Source organism: Talpa occidentalis, unplaced genomic scaffold (genome assembly GCF_014898055.3).
Source record: "Talpa occidentalis isolate TD23 unplaced genomic scaffold, MPIMG_talOcc4v2.1 talOcc4.4, whole genome shotgun sequence".
NCBI classification, from domain to species: Eukaryota; Metazoa; Chordata; class Mammalia; order Eulipotyphla; family Talpidae; genus Talpa; species Talpa occidentalis.
In genome coordinates, this window is record NW_023604295.1 from 68,007,093 (window position 1) to 68,031,974 (window position 24,882).

Here is a 24,882-nt window from a genome sequence, read left to right on the forward strand (position 1 = left end):
CTCCCCTCAGCAGTGTATTTTGTCAGTCTGCCTGTTCTGTTCCCCTCTCTGTCTCTGGTGAATCCTCTCACCCTCCAGCACATCTGGCCTATATCCCGGTTCTGGTATAAAAATAAATAAATCTTTAAAAAAATTAAAAAAAAAATTGAGACTTTCCAAACTGTACTATAAATTAATGCATCTTAGCTTCTGTAATTTAAAAAATAATATCAACAAATACAGGACCTTTCTTGCTGTAAAGAGTAACTTTCAACTCATAACCGTGAATGCATGCTGCATTCCATTAATAAAAAGCAAGGACATTTTGCTCTGCCAGCTTATTTTTAAGCATTTTTGAGCTCTAAAATAGAACAGATTTTGGACTCTCTAAATTATTTCATAAATTCACCTACTTGAACATTCCTTTTACCCAGGTACTCTTTCCACTGGAAATGATCTCAATCTAATATAATTGCTTCCTTTTATGACCTCATGGTGGTATTGATTTGTCTAAATATATGTTCAATTTCTTACAGCACCATATGCATCAACTTGGGCATCATGAAGTCTTGGCAAACCAGATGAATGAAAGTAGGGAGCTATCTCAGAATGTTACGGATGTCTTTCACAATTGCAGCTATCCATACAGAATTACTGGCAACTCATCTATCAGATGAGTTAATTCTGTATTTCACCTACTCTTCTTGCTTTCTAGGTTTGAATTCTCAGTTACTCCCCAAGGGACAAGAAATGGCTTACACTTGGGATTCTTGACTGATTGCCAGAAAGGAATTGCCTATGAGAATTGCCATTTTCCAGGTTCCCATAGCATGTAGTAAAACCAATTATCCAAGCTGCAGTGAGAGACTGGCCTAATATGAACATATGAACTTAAGCATAAAGAACCAGATGATAGTCATAACCAGTAACATAACTATCTTCTAACAGGTGGGAGTAGAAGGAGCTCTCATCCCCCAATCTGATAGTCATATAAATAAGAATTAATATTAATATTAATAGCCCTAGGCTACTGAAATAACATAAAGTCTGTGCCACAAATAGACCACTCAATTTCATGTTAGTCACAAAATATTTCCTAAGTATTTTCTCATTTTTAAACTAAGCCAGGGGTTGACAAACTATGGATGGCAAGCTAAATGAGATCTGCTATCTGTCTTTTGTAGGTCCATGGGCTACAAAATGATATTTAAATCATTGAAAACCATCAAAAGAAGGATAATATATCATGGCATCTGAAAATTCTATGAAATTCAAATCTCAGTTCCCATAAATATGCAGTGGGACACAGCCATACTCATTTATTAATGTATTGTACACAACTGCTTTAGCACTGCTACTGCAGAGATGAGTAGTCTCAATAGACTGTATGATCCATAAAGACTCTGGCCCTTTACAGAAAAAAAATAAACTAAAATTATCTACTCCTGAACTTGATTATTCACTCTTTAAAGTCAGAGATCATGTTTTGTACATTTCCACGTCCCTCAGACTAAAGAAAATATGGCCGGTACTCAATGGGAATTCATTGTTGCTCACTCCAATGTGACTGCCAATTCAAAACAGGCATGAGCAATACTTGTTAACAGAATATTGTGGCCTAAAGGAATTTGGTAGTGTGTGAGCAGGACCCCGGTGCTCAGGACAGAGGGTTTGCACAGGGAGCTAATGCTCTATATGATTAATTATTCTACCTTCCATCTTCAAATGGAGAGAATTTAAACATTATTATTGGGAAAAAATGGAAACATGCATAACAGTATAAAAATAGAACAGACAGGAAAATTGGAACAGTACTAATTTTAATATAAGATGATCTATTATAAGCAAATGTGATGATCTACTAATTTTCCCTTTAATTCTCACAATTCTCTGAGAGTTTTATTAGTTGTTCTTTTAGTGATACAGAAACAGATTTTTGTGCTCAAGTAAATTCTCCAAGGTTTGAAAAGTTGGGGAAAGTAGATCTGACCTTTCCTCAATAGATATCAGCTATGGATTGAATTGGGACCTCTTCCTCAGTCCCTCAGAATGTGAGTGTATTTGGAGATGGGATCTGTAAAGAGGTAATTAAGTTAAAATTACATTTATCAGGATGGCTCCTGATTCTAAATTGTAAATTGAAAAGAAGTGCATTTAAGAGAAACTTGTAGAAATCTAGCATTTAAAACAAGCAAAAGTTGGGCCTCCCCTGGTAGTGCAGCGGTTGAGCGCTGGGCTGTGAAGCTGCCCACAGCCTCTGCAGCACCGGTTCTATCCCCAGCCTCCTGTGAGGCTCCCACATGGTGCGCAGATCTCTCCTGCCATGTCCACTGCTCCCCCCAGCAGTGTATATCATCAGTCTGACTGTTCTGTTCTCCGCTCTGGCTCTGGTGAATTCTCTCACCCTACCGTGCTTCTGACTGTACCCAGTGCTTGTATAAATAAATAAATAAATAAATAAATCTTTAAAAAACATAAAACCAGCAAAAGTAACTGAGAAGAATTAGATAGTGAATCAAGGAGACAGAAGAGTATGGTGTCACAAAAGCTTAGAGGAAGGCTTATTAAGGAGAGACTCCACAACTGTGTTAAGAGCTATTAAGATTCGATTTGGTACATGGAGATCATTAGATATATTTTAAAGAATGATTTCAGTGACATAGGGGCTACTGAAAACCTTTTGGAATGGGCTGAAGAGAGGACTATAGGTAAGAGAGCAACTTCAATAAGTACAGAAAATATTCTGAGGTGTTCAAACTAGAAAGGGAACAGGGAAGGTGAACAGAAGATGAGGCTCATGGAAAATGTGGTGTCATCATTTTTTATGATGGAGGGATATTAAGATTTCTTTTGGTGGTTTATATGTTTTGCTGTTGGGAATAATTTAGGAACCAAAAATATGCAGAGAGAAAGGGGCTGAAAAAGGAAAGCTGGGTAAAAGTGCATGGAATCTTTAGACTACTTATGAAGAAGCCAGTCTTAGAGAACAACAGAGATATCGTTTTCTTTGAAACAGAAGGAAAGATAGAATATCTGAGTACTGATATGTGAGTGAATTTGGTTGCAGGAAGATAATAAATTTTGCTGTAACAAATTTTCAATGAAATTTGATGCTATTATCCTTAGTATAGAATGAGGGAGAATGCTGTATGTGTTTAGAGAAAAGAGCAACTAGGAAATAGTAACTTAAGACCTTGGGAAGTCTACTGGAATTGTTATGTGTGCTGAGTGCCCATTTGAGATTTATAAACATAAATTTAAAGCGAAATCAGTCCACATGGTCATACACAGCCGCTGAGGTGATCGGTTGGGGAATGGTTATATTTAACCACAGTTGAGGGTATGTCAGAAAGTAGGTCAGAGGATGAGGGGGACAAGGGTGTTAGCGAGGCATAGGTCATGGCGCTGTACAGTCATCCAAGGAATCTAAGGAATCTTATTTGGATAAAGAAAGCAGTGAAGACGGGGGTATGGAAGAAGAGAAAAAAAAAGATAGATTTAGAGAGGGAAAAGTAAGTCAAGTGTTGGAGATCTGTGAAAGGGTGACACTTAGAATGCAATTACTTTGGTAAGGGAACAAAAGTATTATAATGTGATAGTGAAATGGAATTTTTAAAATACAGACATCTGAGATGGGATTGATAGAGATAAAGACATGATCCTGGAAGGAATAAACTCTGAAGTTAAAGAGCTCAAATATTTTGAATGGATCAACACTTTGAATTCCCAAGAGTGATAATTGAAACAGTGAAGAAAAAAATCTATGATCCCAGTATAAAAGATGATAATGACCGAGAATTGCTCTGCAATTTTGCTCAAAATGTTAAAGGTTGGAAGATTCTTTGTTTTGTTTTTTTTTATGTCATAGGAAAGAGTTATCTTCTCCCTTCCCAGGAACTTCAGGCTAATGACTTAGTTTTTAGGAATGAATAAATTCTGTTTATTGTAACACTAAATAGTGTACATGAACTACTAATGTGGGCAGATTCTGTATGTGATATTAGAATACCTGACTTGAATATTATTAATACATTTATACAGTAAGGGCCATTACAATTGCTTTCATATATTTAACTAAAAGAGTATCTCTAAGAAATTTAATATTTGCATGTTACTTGGAAATTTTATTTTCTAATGCATATCAAAGTCTCCAGTCATTGAAGTCATAAGTATTAGAATAGTCTTAGTCTAAAATCAAAGTTCTCCTAAGTGAATACTTTTTTTTAAAGTATGCAATAAGTTGGTAAATAACTATACAATACAGTTGAGTTACTTATATCAGGACAGGTGAGAAAGTAGACTAGAACACATCTATTATGAAGGCGTGAATTCCAATCACTTAACAGTTTATTATTTCAATCTAAAGTATGGAGGAGCACAGTATGAAGATAGACCCAGAAGTAACTAGGAGTATAAAGAAAGGCATGTTATGAAGGACCACATATGCAGATCTGTACTATGTGAGTCATTATATAGCTTTCTCTAAAGGAATCTAGAATGCTTGTGTAGAGCGTATTCAGAATATGCTGTTAACATAAATATTGATTTGATCACATATTGAGAGGTGTTTGATTTTTTTTAAAAAAGTGAAGAACCTTACATAGTCTTTATAAAGCATAGCTTGTTTAAAAATAATAGATTCTTCTTTAATTCCTAAGAAATGGAGCCTTTCTGTAGGTAACTAGACTGTTAAATCATAAAACTATAAGCAGTAAGAATGCCATCTATTGGTGAAGCAAGTACAGTGTAAGAGTACCAGCAAAATCATGGTTTAAAGTCATGTTTACAGGCATCATTTCACAGGTCCTATGAAGTGATGTTTCATTATACCAAACTATCCTAATATACCCACAGGAAAATTGACTTCCTGCTGTGCTGTACCAATTAGCAGAAATGACAGCAGATCTGAAGTCACGCTGCTCTTGCCCCAGCTTTCTTTTTTCTTTTTTTCCAAAGATTTATTTATTTATGCATACAAGAGCTGGGGTGCAGGTCAGAGGTGCAGGAGAGGGGCATGAGAGGATTCACCAGAGACAGAGTGGGAAACAGAACAGGTGGATCTACTGAAATACACTGCTGAGGGAAGCAGCAGGCAAGACAAGAGAGTCTGCTGTGCCATGTGGGCAGCTCCCTGGCCAGGGATCCAACTTGTGCTGCAATGTCTGCAGATTGCTTCATAGTGCTGCGGCTTAACCCCTTGTGACACCAGGGAGCACCCAATTGCCCCAGCTATATCCTTGACTTGCTTTTGCTTCCCTAGTGCCACTTGACTTCTCTATAAAAATAAGTTACAGATGTGGTAACAACAATATATCAGTTTCTTTAAGTTCAGTGCTTTGCAAATTTTATAATTTGAATATGTAGGAAGAAGCAGATGTCCCATTTAAGGGAGCTTACCATCCTTTGAATCTACTCTTAAAGACCTATAACTTTGTCTAATATAATATTAGAAACCATCACACATGAAGTCTTACATTTAGGGACACAGAAGTTACTCAATATGTTATACTTGAATTCATAAATGAATAGGCAACAAAATGAAATTTTTTAAAAATTATATTTCTAAACCTCCTTAAGCTATGCAATTATTAACTTTTAAAAACTTTATAATGCCTATGTTGGAAAGTTTTCCTCTTTGTAGCGGAAAGTAGAAGTTAAGCATTTAGAAAAAAATAAACACATTCAAGAAAGAATTTATTTAAATTATGAAATTTAAATTTTAATAGTGATTAGATGAAATTCTGTGTTTTGTATTTTGCATTTAAGTGACAAAGGTTTAGATTTCTCAGGTAACAACTAAATTAACTATAGTTTTTTTTTAAATAGTTTCAACTAAAAGAGAATAGAAAGACTATAGAAATATAGACAATATGGTCATAATATTTATGATACATTCACCATAGTTGATGTCATCATTAGCACAAAAAATTAAATCAAAGTGTTAGTACCTCCATAGTAGAAATAGAATCAGGGAAGGTGAATTAAAAACAATCTATAATTTCATAATGTGAATATTCTTAACAAAACAAACTATGTTCATAAATTTTAATTAGAAAGACAGAATCGGGCCTCCCCGGTGGCGCAGTGGTTGAGCGCTGGGTTGCGAAGCTGCCTGCAGCCTCTGCGGCGCCAGTTCGATCCCCGGCTGCTCCCCAGCCACCGAAGGAGGATCCCACATGGCGCGCAGACCTCTCCTGCCGCCCGCTGCTCCCCTCAGCAGTGTACTTCGGTCCTTCTGCCTGCTCTGCTCCCCACTCTGGCTCTGGTGAATTCTCTCACCCTCCTGCGCTTCTGACTGTACCCAGTGCATGTATAAACAAAACAAACAAACAAATAAAATAAATAAATAAAACATGCCTCTATTTAAAAAAAAAAAAAAAAAAAAAAAGAAAGACAGAATCCGTCATCATTTTATTACATTTTTATTTAGAACATGTTATAAATCTTATGCCTTGAGGTCTGTACCCATCACACTGCTGTTTTGAGATGTGTGATTTCTCTGAAAATAATAGTCCTCACTGATTAAAATGAAATAATACCCATAAAGCAAGACATGCTAATTAAAAAAAATTCCTATAGGGGCCTCCCTGGTAGCACAAGGAGTTAAGACACAACCTATGAAGCTATCTGCAGCCACTGCAGCACGAGTTCAATCCCCGGCCAGGGAACTACCCACATGGTGCAGCAGGCCTCTCCTGACTCGCCCACTGCTCCTCCCAGCAGTGTATTTCAGTCAATCTGGCTGTTCTGTTCCCCACCCTGTCTCTGGTGGCTTCTCTCACCCCCCACACCTCTGGCCTGTACCCCAGTTCTTGTATGCATAAATAAATTCCTATATATCTCAAGTGGGAAAGATAAAAGGAGATGAATTTATAATAGAGTTCTTTAACTTTAAAATTATCATTTTATTACTTTAATGTTTTAATCAGCAAAATATTAACAGTTAGGATCACTAGAATGCATTTTTCTTGGAGGACAAGAAGCTGGAGTTTATGAGGTGGAGGTGACAACATTTATAAGACTCTTGAGTCTTCACACATGTTTCAGTCATCAAACTAAGCCCCAGGCATAAACAAGTTTAATCTCTGTGTCTATATTTCATATTCATTCTTTCCTATTAAAAATCATTTCATCACAAATTTCAGTCAATTTATCATTATACAAAAGCAGAACTTCAAGTATGTGTATTATCAATTCAAGAGTATTTTATAACAAGAAGGAAATAAGAGGTGAAAGAGCAATACAACATTAGCAATTGGGTTATTCCCAAGACCCTACTTATCCTGTGTAAGGCTCTAACCTCTGCATCTGAGGCCTGGAAATTCACTTATTTCTTCAGCAAGGGCCATTTATTTGACACCTATTTACAATGTTGAACCGATTGTTTTATTTTCCATTGAGCTCACTGTGGATATTGTTTTAGCATATGTGAATATAGGAAGGAATAGATAACAACTTGCATAGCAATATTATTTTCTACAATTGATGCAAATATTCCATCTAATTTGTATCCTGTCAAATTATATTTATCTGTGAACTTACACTATATTGATTTTATAGTCTTTTGAAATTCTGTCACAAGTAGAAGCTCTTAATTCCTCCCCAAGTGTTAGCTGGCTTGAAATTGTCTACTGACACAAAACCTATGGAATGTCCATTTTTCTCAAAATAGATCAAAATAAGAAAAAAAAATTGTAAAAACTCACTACAGTGACTTAAAATGCTTTCATTCATGTCACCTAATAAATACACTGGGAATGTTATACCACAGAGGGAGTAGGAAAGGGCATTTGCACAGACAACATATTTCAAAATGTTCTTTTGGAGGACTGAGTCTGATGCAGGTACTAAGATAAGAAACTTATTTCCATATATCCACCTATCTGAAAAAGATTTATAATGAAATGGATAGCTTTGCTTTCTATTTCCTTATCAGTTTCACTTTCCTTGCAATGACATTCCTGATGTTTAGGAGGCACTTGCTACTTAATTTCACTGCCATCAGGGGCTCAGTTACCTTTTGAAGAAATTAACTTTTGAATAAAAATGTAACAAGTCATTCTCAGTTTGCTTTTTTAAAGCTGGGTGGAAGTAGTATGGCTACCTGTCAGTAATTGCAACAGAATAGAGCTACAATTTTTCATACTTTCAGACCTATTTGGAGAGGTTCTCCAGTCTTGGTTAATTTAAGCTTATGTGCAGAACAACAGACTGGTGTCTGTCTGTTGACTCTTGCTAATCTGTTACCAAGGCCCAGCTTGATCTTAAGAGGCAGGTTGGGAAGGAAGATAGAATGAGGGTGGTATGGATGTGAAGTCATGCTCGTAGAGAACAAAATGCAATAGGAAATAGAAAACTTGTCCTGTATGAGGGGAGAGTCCCAATATTTCATTCCCCCTCATCCCTTTTATATATAAAGTAGGAAAGAATGATATTAAGTGAGGGACACAGACCAAATTTATCAGACTAATTTCTAAATACCATTTTGGTGGAAAAGAGTTGAAGTGAAAAGAAAGGGAGTATGTCTGAAGTGGAAACAGTGAAAGTTAAGATTCCTAGAGTTAGCGTTTATGTTCTTTACAGTTCTGAATAGAAAAGACAAGATTCAAGGGGGAAAAAAAGAAAATTAACCCATGAAAACTTCTCTCTTTAGTAAATAATAAAAGAGAAGAACATATGATTCTAGATTGGACAGTTTAACTCTTATTCCTTGGAAAACTGTGGAAGACACATTCAATAATTTGATCTTACCTAGAAAAAGAGGTAAAACTAAGCTATTTAATATAAATAACCAGGCTGTATGAAGACTAAATTGGGCCTTCTACCGCCCTTTCTCTCTGGCAGAATGGTAAGCTTCCAGGTAAGAGGAGAAAATATAGTAATAATTTTGTATTTCACAAAAGATCTGCTAATGGTTCAAGATGGGAATTCATCTGAAGTATGACTTAAAAATGGACCAGTGGTCCCTGTTGTCATAGTTTATGGTTTCCAGCCTGTAGTCATTGTTATTTCATGAATAGTAGGAGTAAATCTATTACTTTCTATCAAATGTGTTTTTAATTTATTATACTGTTTTTAACTAGGCATACTATTTTATAACATTACCCCAGCCCCTTTTTATTATTTAGCTAGCATTGGTTTACAACACTGTACATCTTCACACCTTGACAGATGTATAGACCACACCATGCCCAACACCAAATGTGTTTAAAGAGACCGATTACCTTAGTTAATATTAGCAAGCCATTAGAAATAAAATGGGTAAAGGGATATTTACAGTCATTTAGAACACCACACCTGGAGATATTAGCAGCAGCCAAAGAAATTTTGATTGTATTATTCATTGAGAATGAGATGTGTGAAACCTCTATTTGGACTTTATTCCAGTTAGAATGGAAAGGCGAACAAAGGAATATTTTTCTCTGTGAAAATGATGCCTGCCTTGTGAAGCGGTAGTGCTGCTAAATTGAAAACCATGTGGAGGCCTGATGTTGTCAGAACTTTAGAGATTTGGTTGGGCAATGCATTAAAAAACACTTTGTGGTATCCTTATCTTTTACTTCCTACTTTGTGGAAATATTTGTCATTTTATTTTTATTGTTTTTTAAAGATTTATTTATTCATGCATACAAGAACTGGGTACAGGCCAGATGTGTGGGAGGGTAAGAGAATTCACCAGAGACAGAGTGGGGAACAGAAAGGGTAGACTGACTGGAATACACTGCTGAGGGGAGCAGCGAGCAAGACAGGAGAGGTCTGCTGTGCCATGTGGGTAACTCCCTGGCCGGCTGGGATTGAACCTGTACTGCAGAGGCTGCGGACAGCTTCACAGTGCTGTGCTCAACCCTGTGCACCACCAGAGAGGCCCTATTTGTCATTTTATTAAAGCAAACATGGCTTTGTATACTTCTCAAAATTCAAGGGTGCCTGCACCTACTGTTTAACTTACCTTTCTAAGGAGTTATTCTATAAAGTAAAGGGAAAGAATAACAATTATTTCCAAGATTCTTTGTATCTTTGCATTTTTCTCTTTCTCCCTAGTGGAGTATCCAAACTTGAAAAATAAGCAATAATAATTTTGAAAGTTTAATCTGAACATTGCAAGAATAACATTTAGGTATTTATATTTGCTCTGCTTGAAACTTGTTTAAGTTTAATTTTGTGTTTATGTTTCAAATGTAGGCATTTATTTTTTTTTTTTATTTTTTATTTTTATTTTTTTTTTTTAATAAATTTTATTGTTATATTCCCCATACAATTGCAGCCCCCCCATTCTGACCCCAATCCCTCCCCTCCCACCCCCGCCCCCCTAAAAGTGTCTCTGGTTCATAGTTTTTTGTTGATTTTGATTTTCACTTTCTTATAGTTATTCATTTTCCTGGTCCCTTATTTAAGTTTTCTAGATTCCTGCTATGAGTGAGACCATCCGGTATTTTTCTTTTTCTTTTTGGCTTATTTCGCTGAGCATGATCCCTTCCAGCGCCATCCATGTTGCTGCAAATTGCATGTGTTTATCTTTTTTGAATGCTGATTAATATTCCATGGTATATATGTACCACATCTTCTTGATCCAGTCATCTATTTTTGGGCATTTGGGTTGTTTCCAAAGCTTAGCTATTGTAAACAGTGCTGCTATAAACATAGGGGTGCAGGTGTTCTTTGGAATTGATGTTTCTGTGTCCTTTGGGTAAATACCTAGGAGTGGAATTGCTGGATCATATGGAAGCTCTATGTTTAGTAGGTCCAGAAATCTCCATACAGCTTTCCACAGTGGTTGGACCAGTTTGCACTCCCACCGACAGTGCAGAAGAGTTCCTTTTTCTCCACACCCTCGCCAAACAAATGTAGGCATTTATAATGTATACAGTATCACATTTTAATGTTGAGGGAAAAATTCTTTCTGAATATGAACCTGTAATACTGCTTTCAATTCCAAGAGGTTTTAACAAAAAGGATGGAACACTTTGGTATAATATGTCACTGGGAGGAGAAAACTGCTAGCATGTATTGCTGGAAGGTTGGGATGCTGAGAATTCTGTAATGCACAAGACAGGCTCTCCTATAAAGCATTGCCTTCTGAAAATCTAATAATGCCCTTGAAGAAAGACTGAAATGGTGTCCTAGTGAATTTTCATGTTAGAAATGTGCAGGTTTCTCCTTTATGTGCTGGCAGATAGCAGATGAATTACTAGAACTAGAAAGTTTCTAGAAAGCTGGCCTTCTAATTCAATTAAATAGCAGCAAATACTCTAGTCTGACAACAATCAGACACATTTACTTCATGTGTAAGTGATGCTCATCTTGACATTGGCAGTCCTTTCCATGTGTTGCCTCATGTATTCTCTGAAGGGGAAGGCAATAAAGGAGCTTTTGACCATTATGTTAGGAGCTATTCTTCTAGGGAATATGCCATCCTCTTCAAAAAATATTATGCACTCTTCATATAACAAAAACTCCTTGGACAGAAGCCATGCAAACTTTCAACAGCTGAGGAGAACTTGGCAAAACATTAGAGAAACATGAAGAAATAACTTTCCTGTGTTGAACTCTAAACTCAAGAATGAAGACTATCTCCTTGTGTTCTCTCCAGCTCCTAGAAGATACGTAAGCAGGTTGCTAGTATTTCATAAAAGTGAGATAACTCCTTCATTGATAATGAATCAAAATATAGTTAAATAAGTAATATTGATGGTGTATGTATTATTCTTTTTGCAGTAACTCTGGTTTAAAATATTGTATATGATTCAGTGGAATAGAATCACACCCTTCTATGTCACCACTCCACACCCATCATCAAGGCACCCATAGTCTTCCACCATGGTCCATTGTTGCCCCATTCCTATTTCCTCTCCTCCTCTTCTCCCTCTCCTTTGTCACCTTCATTTATACAATCATATTTCTTTTTTTTTTAAATAGAGGCATGTTTTATTTATTTGTTTGTTTGTTTGTTTTGTTTATACATGCACTGGGTACAGTCAGAAGCGCGGGAGGGTGAGAGAATTCACCAGAGCCAGAGTGGGGAGCAGAGCAGGCAGAGGGACGGAAGTACACTGCTGAGGGGAGCAGCGGGCGGCAGGAGAGGTCTGCGCGCCATGTGGGACCCTCCTCCAGCAGCCAGGGAGCAGCCGGGGATCAAACTGGCACCGCATAGGCCGCGGGCAGCTTCGCAACCCAGTGCTCAACTGCTGCGCCACCGGGGAGGCCCTATACAATCATATTTCTAAGGTTTGCTGTTGGTTTGATTTTTAAATGATCTTTTGTTTTATTACTCTATATTCTACATATAAGTGATGATATCCAATGTTTGTTTTACTCCTTCTGACTGATTTTACTTCGCATAATCCTTCCAGTTCCATCCATGTTGTTGCAATTGGTTGAGAGAGAGAGAGAGAGAGAGAGAGAGAGAGAGAGAGAGAGAGAGAGAGAACTGAGTAATGATCCATTCTATATACATACCATGTCTTCCTAATTCACTCATCTCTCTTTGGGAATGTAGGTTATTCCATACCTAGGCTATTGTAAATAGTGTTGTATTAAGTATAGGAGTAAAACAAATCCCTTCAAATTAGTGTGTTTTGCATCTTTGAGTAGCTGAAATTGGAATTGCTGGTTTGTAAGATAGATCTATTCTTAATATTTTGAGGAATTTCCACACCGTTTTCAGCAGGGGCTGGTCCAGCTACATTCCCACCGACCATGTACGAGGGTTTCTTGCCCTCCACATCCTCCTCAGCATTGTACGTATGCTTCTTATAAAGTGAGGGGGACAATACTTACCATACTTGCTCTGTATGCTGTGAGGAAAAAGTGAGAACTGAACTGTGGATGATTAAGAATGACAATGAAGACTCCCGGGTCATAGGCAGCAAACTTTTTAGCAATGGTTTGTATTGTGTGGAAGAAAATATCTTGATACCATCATATAGAATGTGAAGATAAAAATATTTCTTTCTCCTAAACATTCATGATAGTACATTTGCATATATTTAATTCATATATACAATATATATTTAAGTATTGTATCTATTTAATTCTTATTTGCAGACATGCAAATTTCAAAAAACATAAAATACTGCTTTACAACAAGAGAGAGTAGGAGGTCCTTAAATCTTGAAATGGCAAGTTTGTATTTTCCATGATCACTTTAACTTCAGCACAACAAAAAAGCGGGCACTATTTAAAATTTATTCAGGCAGTAATATATAAACTAATGTCTTTAGTTGATGAGTTTCTCTTTTATTTTCTTCAACATCCATTTTGTCTGGAAAAATGTAAAAAGTATCCATAGAGAATTGTGATTTTTTTCCCATTAAAGTGACACACTGGATACACCTTTTAGGAAAAGATTAACTGCATTATATCTATGGTATTTTTCTAACTGAAAGTTTCTCTTTTGAGATAAAAGAGTAACAAATTTTTCCAGCTGTTGGTAAATTGATATGTGGTAAGGATTTCCTAGGACAAATCTAAACTCATTAAAGGAGAGAATCCAAAATATTAAGGAAAAATAGATTACATATCAGAGTCTAGTAAAACAAGGAAAATGTGTCCCATTAACATGTAAGGTTTTCTTCCTATTCTCCCTTCAATAAGATTGAGATAGAGGTAGTTTTTTTTTGAATGTGGAGCCAAAAAGAAATTGTGCCACAGAGCTACAGATAATTTTAGCTTATAGATGACAGTGAGAAAAAACTTTTGTTGTTAATGTTGGCGAGGTTGTGGAGAAAAAGGAACTCTCCTGCACTGTTGATGGGAGTGCAAACTGGTCCAACCACTATGGAGAGCTGTGTGGAGATTTCTGGACCTACTACACATAGAGCTTCCATATGATCCAGCAATTCCACTCCTAGGTATTTACCCAGAGGACACAGAAACATCAATTCCAAAGAGCACCTGCACCCGTATGTTTTTAGCAGCACTATTTACAATAGCTAAGCTTTGGAAACAACCCAAATGCCCAAAAATAGATGACTGGATCAAGAAGATGTGGTACATATACACCATGAATATTACTCAGCATTCAAAAAAGATAAACACATGCAATTTGCAGCAACATGGGTGGCGCTAGAAGGGATCATGCTTAGCAAAATAAGCCAGAAAGAAAAAGAAAAATACTGGATGGTCTCACTCATAGCAGGAATCTAGAAAACTTAAATAAGGGACCAGGAAAAAGAATAACTATAAGAAAGAAAATATCAAAATCAACAAATAACTATGAACAAGAGACACTCTATGGGGTGTGGGGGCAGGGAAAGGAGGGCTTGGGGTAAAAATAAGGGGGTTGTAATTGTATGGGGAATATAAAAATAAAACTTAAATTAAAAATATATATGTATATATGAATAAATATAAAAAATAAATAAAAACTTAGAAACACTAAAAAAAAAAAAAACTTTTGTTAAGCTTTTTGAATTTGTTATCTCAACAAAATCTAGGAAAATTGTATATCCCTATAAGCTCCTACACCAGTGTTTGTCATATTTTAAGAGCTCAATCCATGTTGGTACAGTTGTTGTCATCATTATTTTTGTTTCATAATTTTTGATTGTTATATCTTCCTTCATTCTGCAAAATGGAATTGTTGATCATAGAACTCAAATTACAAATACTAAGAGCAGTCATACAAACTTAGGAAACCTGTGTTTATGTCAACTACACCAGGCAGGAATGATGAATACGCATAGTCTACAAAGCAGTCAGATATAGTTTGACCAAATCTAAATTGTCCAAATTTTACTTACAATTTTGGGGCTGAACATGAGGATTCCAAGTAAGCCCAGAAATCAGAGGCTACAAAAACTACCTATGGGTGATCTTTTTTTATGCAGTTGCTCTCTTCTAGCCTAAAAATACATCATAGGAGTTGTTGAAAATCAAAATAGAAACCCCAAGAATCTCTGGAAATCATGGAAAGGGGCTGAGAATGAAGTGCCTCTGGTGTCCTCAGTGTTGCTAACGAGACTTAATTTCTAATTATCCACTTACTTTCAAGTCAGAACGAGTATTTTTGATATTTCTCAAATGCCTTTTATGAGAACCTTAAGTTACAAGGCTAAAATAGTAGCCTATATTCTCACCCCTATATTCCAACTCATCCACCCAAGCTATGAAAGATGAGAGTTAGAAAGGCAATTAGGGAAGAGAAATAATAGCTGATAAGGTTAGGAAAAAATAAGAAAGGAAAAGACCAATCAGGTAAGATAGAATGTGAGAATTCTGTTCTTAATTTTAAAAAAGCAGATTAAATAAGTAAGCACATTTTTGATACTCTTAAAATTGAATCACAGTTTTATCTAAATTTTTCTAAAACTGGCATTTAAAAAATCATTCATTCAAAAAAATTCATTCTCTGATCTTTCACAGAGACTGTATTTCGGCCTAATTAGGGTCTCAGAACATATTAGGTGTAGAGGCAAAATAGGATCCAATTACTAGATCATTCTGACACTTTTCTTAATTTTCTATTTAGACAGAAATTTCCCTCTCCTTAGTCAAGATTAAGGATTATCAGAGAGCATATCCTATTGTTTTAGTAATTTCTTCTATTATGGAAGTAGTATTCCTTCAAATATCAGTAGTTGTTTGGAACTTAAAAAAAACAAAAACAAAAATGCACATATGAAGAGAGTTTGGAAGTCATTTATGGGTAGTAATTTTTTTTGTTATTGATTTATAATGATACAATGCAGTAGTTTAAATGCATTCATATATACAATGTAATATAAAAGTATGGACTTAGCTTATCAAATAATAGTTAATATCAAATTATCCCTGGTAAAAGGTAAAAGCTAAAATTGATGTATTTAAATTTAAGCACAAAATGAGCATAGGAGAATATGCAAATGGTAACTCATAGGTTGGTGTCATAGGTTGGTTTATATTTTGTTTTTTTTAAAGTATTGTCCTATATAGGATACACAATTTGGTAGTACACACATAGACACAGACACACACACACACAGAGTATATATGTATCAAAAAAGTATTATACATTACATATATGTATATATACCAAATAAAACATAAAATTCTCCATATTGAATGATAGAGTTTTTGATCTAAAAATAAATATATGCTTTAATGTACATGTACATATTTATATTACATAGGTATATTTTAATATAAGATAAATCATATTTATAAATCTAAAGCAAGCAAACTATTATTAATTAAACACTAATGATAATTTAGTATATATGGAATTCATCTGAGACTTAAGTGCAATGGCTGAGAATGTAATAGAGCTTTTCTGATCTTTTCCTGCCACCTAGTGGTGTATGCAACATTTTGTTTTAAAAGACCCAAGTGAAACTTTCATTGAGTTATAATTACAAATTTAGGTCAATTAGTAAATATAAAGTTGTGATAAATAGAACTAGAAATCCAGTGTATGTGTTACAAAGTAATTAAATATTACCTAATAAATTGCATGGTTTTTTAGGACTTCCTTTTCTTCTTAAAAATATGAAATGTCAAGGATAGAATGAGCTGGATATGCCTACTGTCCTAAAGTTATACTCTCCCAAATGAAGCACCAGAGAAACTACAAGTAAAATATTATAATGTAAGGTTTTGAAAATTCTATTTCATATTGTTTCAATATTTACAACTGCACAGCACTAATATGTATCTTGCTTTTCTTAAAAAAGCATCTGCGTGTCCAATAAACTGTGGCATTACTGAACATGTGTTGTTTTAACACTAACTTTAGAAATGAATTGCTTCCAAAAGCAAAGAAAGCATTTGAAGTTATTTAGAAATATAAAATTTATTAAGATAAAACAACTACTTGCTGCACATTTAAGTTCTGTCTAGGATAGTCTGTCTTATTTAATAAAGGGGAAATAGAAAGCAAAATAAGATATATATATATATATATATTTTCAATATAAATGACATAGGGAGCAAAATGAAACATATCAAAATAAAAAAGTTCAATAACATACTGCTTAAAACGCCCATCAAGGGCCTCCCAGGGTGGTGCAGCGGTTGAACACTAGGCTGCAAAACTGCCTGCAGCCTCTGCAGCACAGGTTTGATCCCCGGCCACTGGCGAGGGTCCTACATGGCACAGAAGACCTCTCCTGTCATGCCCCTGCTCCCCTCAGCAGTGTATTTCATCGGTCTGCCTGTTCTGTTCCCCGCTCTGGCTCTGGTGAATTCTCTCACCCTCCTGCGCTTCTCACTGTACCTAGTGTTTGTATGCATAAATAAATAAATGAATGAACGGATGAATGAATGAATGAATAAATCTTAAAAAAAATTTAAAAAAATGCTTATCAAATTCAAGGACTCTATTGGCAGGTTAATACACTTCCTTTGAAGTGTTTGCAACACTGCTACTCCTGTGTACTCTTTTGGGAACCAAGGGTGGCATATATGAAAAAATCACTGCATAGTCACTATTATCTTTAAGAAAAAGAACTTTCTGAAGATAATGGTAATTAACTCATATGGACATTAAAATTTCCTGGAGAACGGAGAAAATTAAAATCTCATAATACAAAGAAAATTTACTATAAAAACAAGATAAATATGACTTCTTTTTCTTAACATAAGCAGACATAAAAAGGAAACATTATTTTTTTTAATTGAGGTAACATTGGTTTACAAGACTGTACATGATTGAGAGATAGAGGATTAGCTTACTCATATTAATCTTTTAGTTTCTCAACTTTTAATTTGGAAAAAGACTATAAATAATTAACATTGATAATCTAATTTTAGTCTAATTTTTATGTCATGAAAGAAAAGCACATTTATAAAACCGTATACAAAAACTGATGAAATACTCTTTTTTTTTTTATAGATATAAGAACTGGGGTAGAGGCCAGAAGTGCGGGAGGGTGAGAGGATTCAGCAGAGTCAGAGGGGGGAGCAGAACAGGCAGACGACAGAGATACACTGCTGAGGGGAACAGCGGGCGCCACAGGAGAGGTCTGCTGCGCCATGTGGGATTCTCGCAGGCTGGGATCGAACCCACACTGCAAAGGCTGTGGACAGCCTCACAGTGTGGAGCTCAATCTGTTGAGCCACCAGGGAGGCCCTGAAATACTCATTTTCATTGGAGACAATTTACTCAACATTTTTTATGAAAAGGTCTACTATTACTTATGAGAGTCCCCAAAGTGAAACTGAAGATAGATTATTAGAAATTGTGCAGAAGCCCTGCAGATGAACAATAACTAATAAAAATATGCTCAACATCCCTACCCTTTAGGGAAAAGTAAATTAAACCATAACGACATCACCTCACAATTGTTCAAATGGTTTTTATCAAAAATATGAAAAATGTTTATAATTTTTTTATGTTAGGGTGTGGATTAAAGAGTACCCCATGTAATATTTGGGGTAATGTAAATTGGTGCAGTCACTATGATAAACAGTATGGAGATGTCTCAAAAAAAATTAGAATTACCTTATGATGCAGCAATTCAGTTTGGGGGTATTTATACAAATTCAACCATAGCAAAGAATGAAATCTTGACTTTTGCAACATTATGGATGGAACTTGAAGATATTAAATTGAGTGAAATAAGTTAGAGACAGGCACATACCACACACTCTCATGTATATGTGGAGTCTTAAAAACAAATTTTGCTTATAGAAACAGATTGATGGGGCCTCCCTAGTGGTGCAGTGGGTTGAGCACAATGCTATGAAGCTGTCAGCAGCCTCTGCAGCGTAGGTTCGATTCCTGCCTTGCCAGGGAGTTACCATATGGTGCCACAGACCTCTACTGTCTCTCTTGCTGCTCCCCTTAGCAGTGTCTTTGGTCCATCTGCCTGTTCTGCTCCTGGCTCTGTCTCTGGTGAATTCTCTCACTCTCCCGTGCCTCTGGCCTGTACCCCCGTTCTTGTATAAATAAATCTTAAGAAAAAAATCTATTTTCCTTAAAAAAAATTGATGGTTTTCAGAGGAGGGGATAACATGGTAGCTGAAATGGGTGAAGAGAATCAAAAGGCATAAACTTCAAGTTATAAAATAAGTCTTGTAAATGGAATGTAAAGCATGCAACTACAGTTAGTGATATTATATTGCATATTTCAAAGTTGCTAAGAGATTAGATCCTCACAGTTCTCATTACAAGAAAAAACGTTCTAAATTTATATGCTGATTATTTATTGTGATAATTAATTTGCAATATGGACAAATATTCATTATACACCTGAAAATAATGATATTGTGTGTCAATTAATCATCAATAAAGTGTTCAATTGTTTCCAAAAGAAAAACCAGCAGAAATCATGAGAATCAATTATAAATTCAAATGAGAAATGAGAACACTGATTCGCCATGTTCCACTTGTTTATGAAACATATTCATACATACTAGATTAGGATCACACTTATTTGAACTTAGGTATTATAGCAGCAAAGTTTAATTTATGTTGGAAAGGTCAAACATTTTAGTAATTATGCATAAAAATTAATGTCCTCTAATAGTTCATATCTTTATTTGAAATGTTAACAAGGAGGGACTTAAAATATCATCGGTATTTCCAAAAGCATTTCACAGAGATGATTTTCAAAATTCTATTCCTAATTTGAGGTGGGTACTTAGTATCTTACTTATTTTTATGATAACTTTATTCAGTGTTGTTAGCAGCTATCAAATCATTTGAAAGGTAAACAAAAAAAATATTCTCCATGAAGAGTTGTGTATATCAAAATTCAGATGCTAATAAACATGAAATTTTCAGGCATCTTGCAAGGAGAAAACTATTGTATTTCTCCCCCCAAATAACACCTATTTTCAAATCCAGCGAAACACAATATCATTTTGGCAGACATCAAGCTGGTCAGTGAATGCCCCAGATGACATTTACTCCTCAAGTGGCAGCCCTTAACCCTTGCAATAGTGGTAAACCCTATAAATATGTTTTGCCAATGCAAATTCACCAATTTTGACTTTTTAGATAAAACTGTTGAATTCTTTTATGCAATACACTTTCTAACAGCAAAATATTAAAAACAGAATATATCTACAAATTAATACTACTTTAATTTTTTTTTTAAGATTTATTTATACAAGAACCGGGGTACAGGCCAGATGTGTGGGAGGGTGAGAGGATTCACCAGAGACAGAGCAGGGAACAGAACAGGCAGACTGACGAAATACACTGCTGAGGGGAGCAGCAGGCGCGGCAGGAGAGGTCTGCAAGCCATGTGGGAGTCTCTCCCGCTGGTGGGGATCGAACCGGCACTGCAGAGGCTGCGGATAGCTTCACAGTGTGGCGCAGTGCCTGTGCCACCAGGGAGGCCCTACTTTAAATTTAAGGCAGATAGATTACCTCCTTAAACATAATGTAAAATTATTCAAAGAAATGTACTCTTATTTAAAGGTATATTTGACTTTAAAAATAATGGTTTGGAAAGCTATGGAAAATGACAATCTCACCCAAGACTGGTGTGAGTTAAACAGGGACAACTTTTTGTACTTATTTTTTTCTAATTACAATATCTATTTTGACATATAAACTCATAAATACATTTAAATATATGTGAATTCCTATCAGTCTATATGTATAAAGAATATGTATTTAGGCATATTTAAACCATACACATATAAACCATATATAAATAATATATAATCACTAAATATTTAACGTAAAACTTCACCAAAAACAATTATAACTTCTTTGGTTTCAAGAATATTTTATAGGTTATAAAATAGTATATATTTCTATGTTTCACTTTTTTTTTTGTTTTGTTTTGTTTTTTGTGGGACCCTTGCCGGCGGCTGGGGAACAAAAAGTCGCTGCAGAGGCTGCAGGCAGCCTCGCAGCCAAGCACTCAACCTCTGAGCCACCAGGGGATGCCCTGTTTCAGGTTTTGACCCTTATTTTTTTATTTTCCTCATTAAAATCAAAATACCTCCAAATATTTTAACTTATTATTTTTATTATAAATACCTAAGAGTCAAGTTAAATAATAAGGACATTTTAAAGATTTTGAAATGTATTTCCATATTGACATCTGGTAACCCAGTTAAACTCTGAGAAATAATTTCCAAGTAGGTATCAAAAGTCTTAATATTTTATGCTCTTTGATTACATATTTCTACTCCTATAAATTTGCCCAAAGGAAACAATCCAAAATTTATATAGTGCTGTAAGCCTGAAATTCATTTTGGTATCGCTTATTACTTTGCAATATTGGAAGCCATGTAAATACTTAAACATGCTTATAATTTTAAGCAAGCTATAGTAAAAAGACTATTCTTTAAGAGCTATTATAAAGTCATTATTATTATAACAAAGAAACTAATATTATGGAAAATACAGGTAATATAATGTTAAATAAAATGTAAATGTTGTAGTAATTTAATATTTTTTTAAAGGAAAAAATATAAGAATACTAGAAAATGTACCCAAATAATGCTGGTCATATAGCATGGTCAGGGAAACATTAATCATTTAAAACATTAATCATTCAGTTCTACCTTACCCAAAAGGCAATCATTTGACACTAAAATAAATACATACAAAGATTTTTATAGCTACTGTTTCTGAGAATTTTCTAATTTTTTTTTTTTTTTGCCCTCATGTCTTCTCTATTTTCTTCTCATATTGACTTTCAGTTACCAGGACACACGTCCTAGCAGTGATGTGATTTGACCCTGACCCTTGCTGTGACTGTAGATTTGGTAATCTCAGTCAATTTCACTCACAGCAGGGGCCGTTGATAAAGTATTTCTGTTCTGAACAGTAAATTGGATAAACTCTTCAGTTTTGGATGTCCAAGAGATATCAATAGGCAACTTGACTTCCATAAATCCAAACAACTGAGATATGGTGCTTATATTTTCAGACTCAAATACATTCAGATCTTGGTTACCTGAACCCTCCTTATTATTTGTAATAAAAACAATGTTTTACAAGACTATAAATTTTCCATTCTTGAAGACACTAAATTACAGCACACCAAAAAATATAAGGCAAAGTTTCCAAATTTGTGGCATTGAAAATAACAATCATATAGACAAAGTTTAAGTGGGCTCATGTTTAAATGAAACTCAAAAGTAACCTTAATCAAAATTCTTGGGTAAAAAGACTTAAGAAATCACAGAACACTATTTTAAATAAGAGGTAGTATATAGAACATGGAGCAAAAACTGAAATACAGAGGTTGCTAAACAATGTAATTGTATGAGTTGAGATGTATATAAGACAATAGAAAATGGTGGGATCAGTGAAATAAACTCATGATTGCCTTAAAGGAATTTTAACTTTAACTCAAAAATAAACACACACACACACACATACAACATTGTGACTATAACGAACATATATGTGTGGGCTTAATTTGATCTATAAAATAGACTGTTATAATCCTCACTTTACAGTTAAGTTTAGGAACTCTGCTCACTCCCTATTTTCTAGTTTTCTCTCTGTCTGAATGCCTTTACTGATGGTTCAGTCTGTCAATTCAGGGTGCTGTGCATTGCCCTGTAAACCTTTTTAACTAATTATGTTAGCTGATTAGAGAGCATTGTTCAATACATAATATTAAATTTGAAAGATTTAAATTCAGGACACTGAATGAATATGCCTTGATTCTTGATATATTAGAAGGCTGTAGATCCTTTTATTAACTATTTTAAGAAAACATGATTTTACCACATTATAGTATACAGTTCAGGTGTTTTTTTCTTGTTAAGGCCTTGATACTTTGTGTTCAAATGTCTGCGTATCTCAACCGTATGCATAACCATGACACTTGTTTTTGAAGTTGTACACAAGAATATACTGTATCATGAAACTAAATTTTTTGAATGAAATGAGAAATGAGAGTTTTGATGGAATTAAGCTTTGAACATTAGCTGCAGTTGATTTTTTTTAGAACTTAGTCTGTTCAAATATTCCATGAAGTTTAGTAGTCTCTTGGAACCTACACCTTACTTCTTGGTTATATGAGTCACACTTTATACCTGAAATTTTGGAAGAATGTTGCATTGCCCTTGTGTTAAAGTACACCTTCATTATCAGCATTCCTTAAGCAATAAAATATTTAGACATTTCATTTGATTGTGATTAAAGTTCAAGCCAGAGACTCAAAGAACTTTTGTTTGATCTACATAACTTATACTGGTATATGTATGAAAAAAAATGCAATATCTGTTGGTTTCAAATCATAGTCATATGCTTCAGAAACAGGTATTTCAATGTTCTTATGAATGGGAAAGGAACTAGAACTAGTTACTAGAACCAATAATTCCTCTGACCACTCTGTGAACGTGGAGGGCAAAAGAAAGTATGAATTCTCTGCCGCCTGTAAAGACAAAACTTTTTGACAAAGGAATGAAATGCTCTTTTTCTCAGAGAGCTAAAATTACTTATGGTACTTACAATATAAAAACAAAAAATAGACATATAGACTACTTTTTAAATGTGTACCTGAGACATATAATTCAGAGAGGTGGTTCCATCACATCTCCTCTCCATCTAGTTCCATTTTCTCTTTTCTGTGGCTTTCAAATTATGAATTCCCAATAGACAATGGAATAGCTTCAGGCATCGTACTGTTTTTTTTTTTTTTTCAATATTCTAACCATAACCAGTGCAGAAAGCCCAGCACATAGTTGTTGCTCAAAAAAAAAAAAAAGATTGAAAAGCATTAGAAAAATAGGAGTAGAGGTAAAATGTCCAATAACATTGTTCAAATGCATTGACTTATTTTGCCCAAGAATATCCTGTAAAATAGAATAAAAAATGTTTAGCAATTGACCTAATATAAATGGATCTGCTAATAGGGTGTCTGGTAGGAAAAATATACATGGTTTTCTTACACAAAAACCATTTTTCACTTTGAGTAGTTAAAAAAAGTGTGATTTTTGAAAAAAGTAGATCAAATATAGACTTTTGAATTCTTCTCTGGCCTATTACTGATTTCTTTGCTTAAAACGCTAGAATAAAAAGCTGATTCATATGGAGGCCTAATAGAAAATTATATGTTAAATTTTAATTATGTAGGAATACCTGTCAGAATTTTTTTAAGATGTTTATTAGCTAAGTATTACAATAGTTAAAATATCCTTAAAGATTATGATAGTTTTTGTGGTTTATGATGAATTATTATTCAACATATTTTTTCTCAGTTATCTGTGGGTTATGAAAAGCTAATTTTACAGGGGTATATCCAGTTTGAATTCTTATTCATATAAAATAAGTCAGGGGAATGCAGAAAACATGCTGACGGTTGTTCTTTGGATGTTCATGTTACTGAATGCTAATAAAATTGTTTGATCTGGAGGTCAAAAACATTTTTTTTATTTCCAAAACTTTCTAGAACTGTCTGCATTTTTTCATTTGGAAAAAAGAAACAATATATGGAAAATATTTAGCAGTTTGTGGAAAACAATTGTCACATAAAACATGTTACCACACAACAATCATACAATACACTGAAGTGGTTACCAAAACAACATGGTTTAATTTTATTTGTTTATTTGGACATAAATATTTTCCACATGAATAATGTCAAAATATCTACTAGTTCAAGCAGAAACTCATAAATAGCATTTCTTCTCCATAAAAACCTTAACATGTAATATTTACTTAGAAGTTCTTGCTGAAAAATGAAAGTTAAGGAAAAGTCTATTAAACCATTTGCTCAGGTAAAATAGCACTATTTACACACTACATTTTCTGTAGTCCCCCCTTGGCATAATTTTTTTTCCCAAAAAATCTTTGAATAGGGATGTGTCTATAGACTGAACAGAAGTGACAGGATTCTAGTGTTTGGGGAAGAAACACTAGAATCTTAATACAGAAATTAATACAGGAATATGGGTTCTTAATACAGCAATGTTAAGAAACAATCTATAGATTTTTTTTAGTTATGTTAATTTTTCAAGTTCACTCTTATCTGATACAAACAGTATTATTAAATAATGCAATGC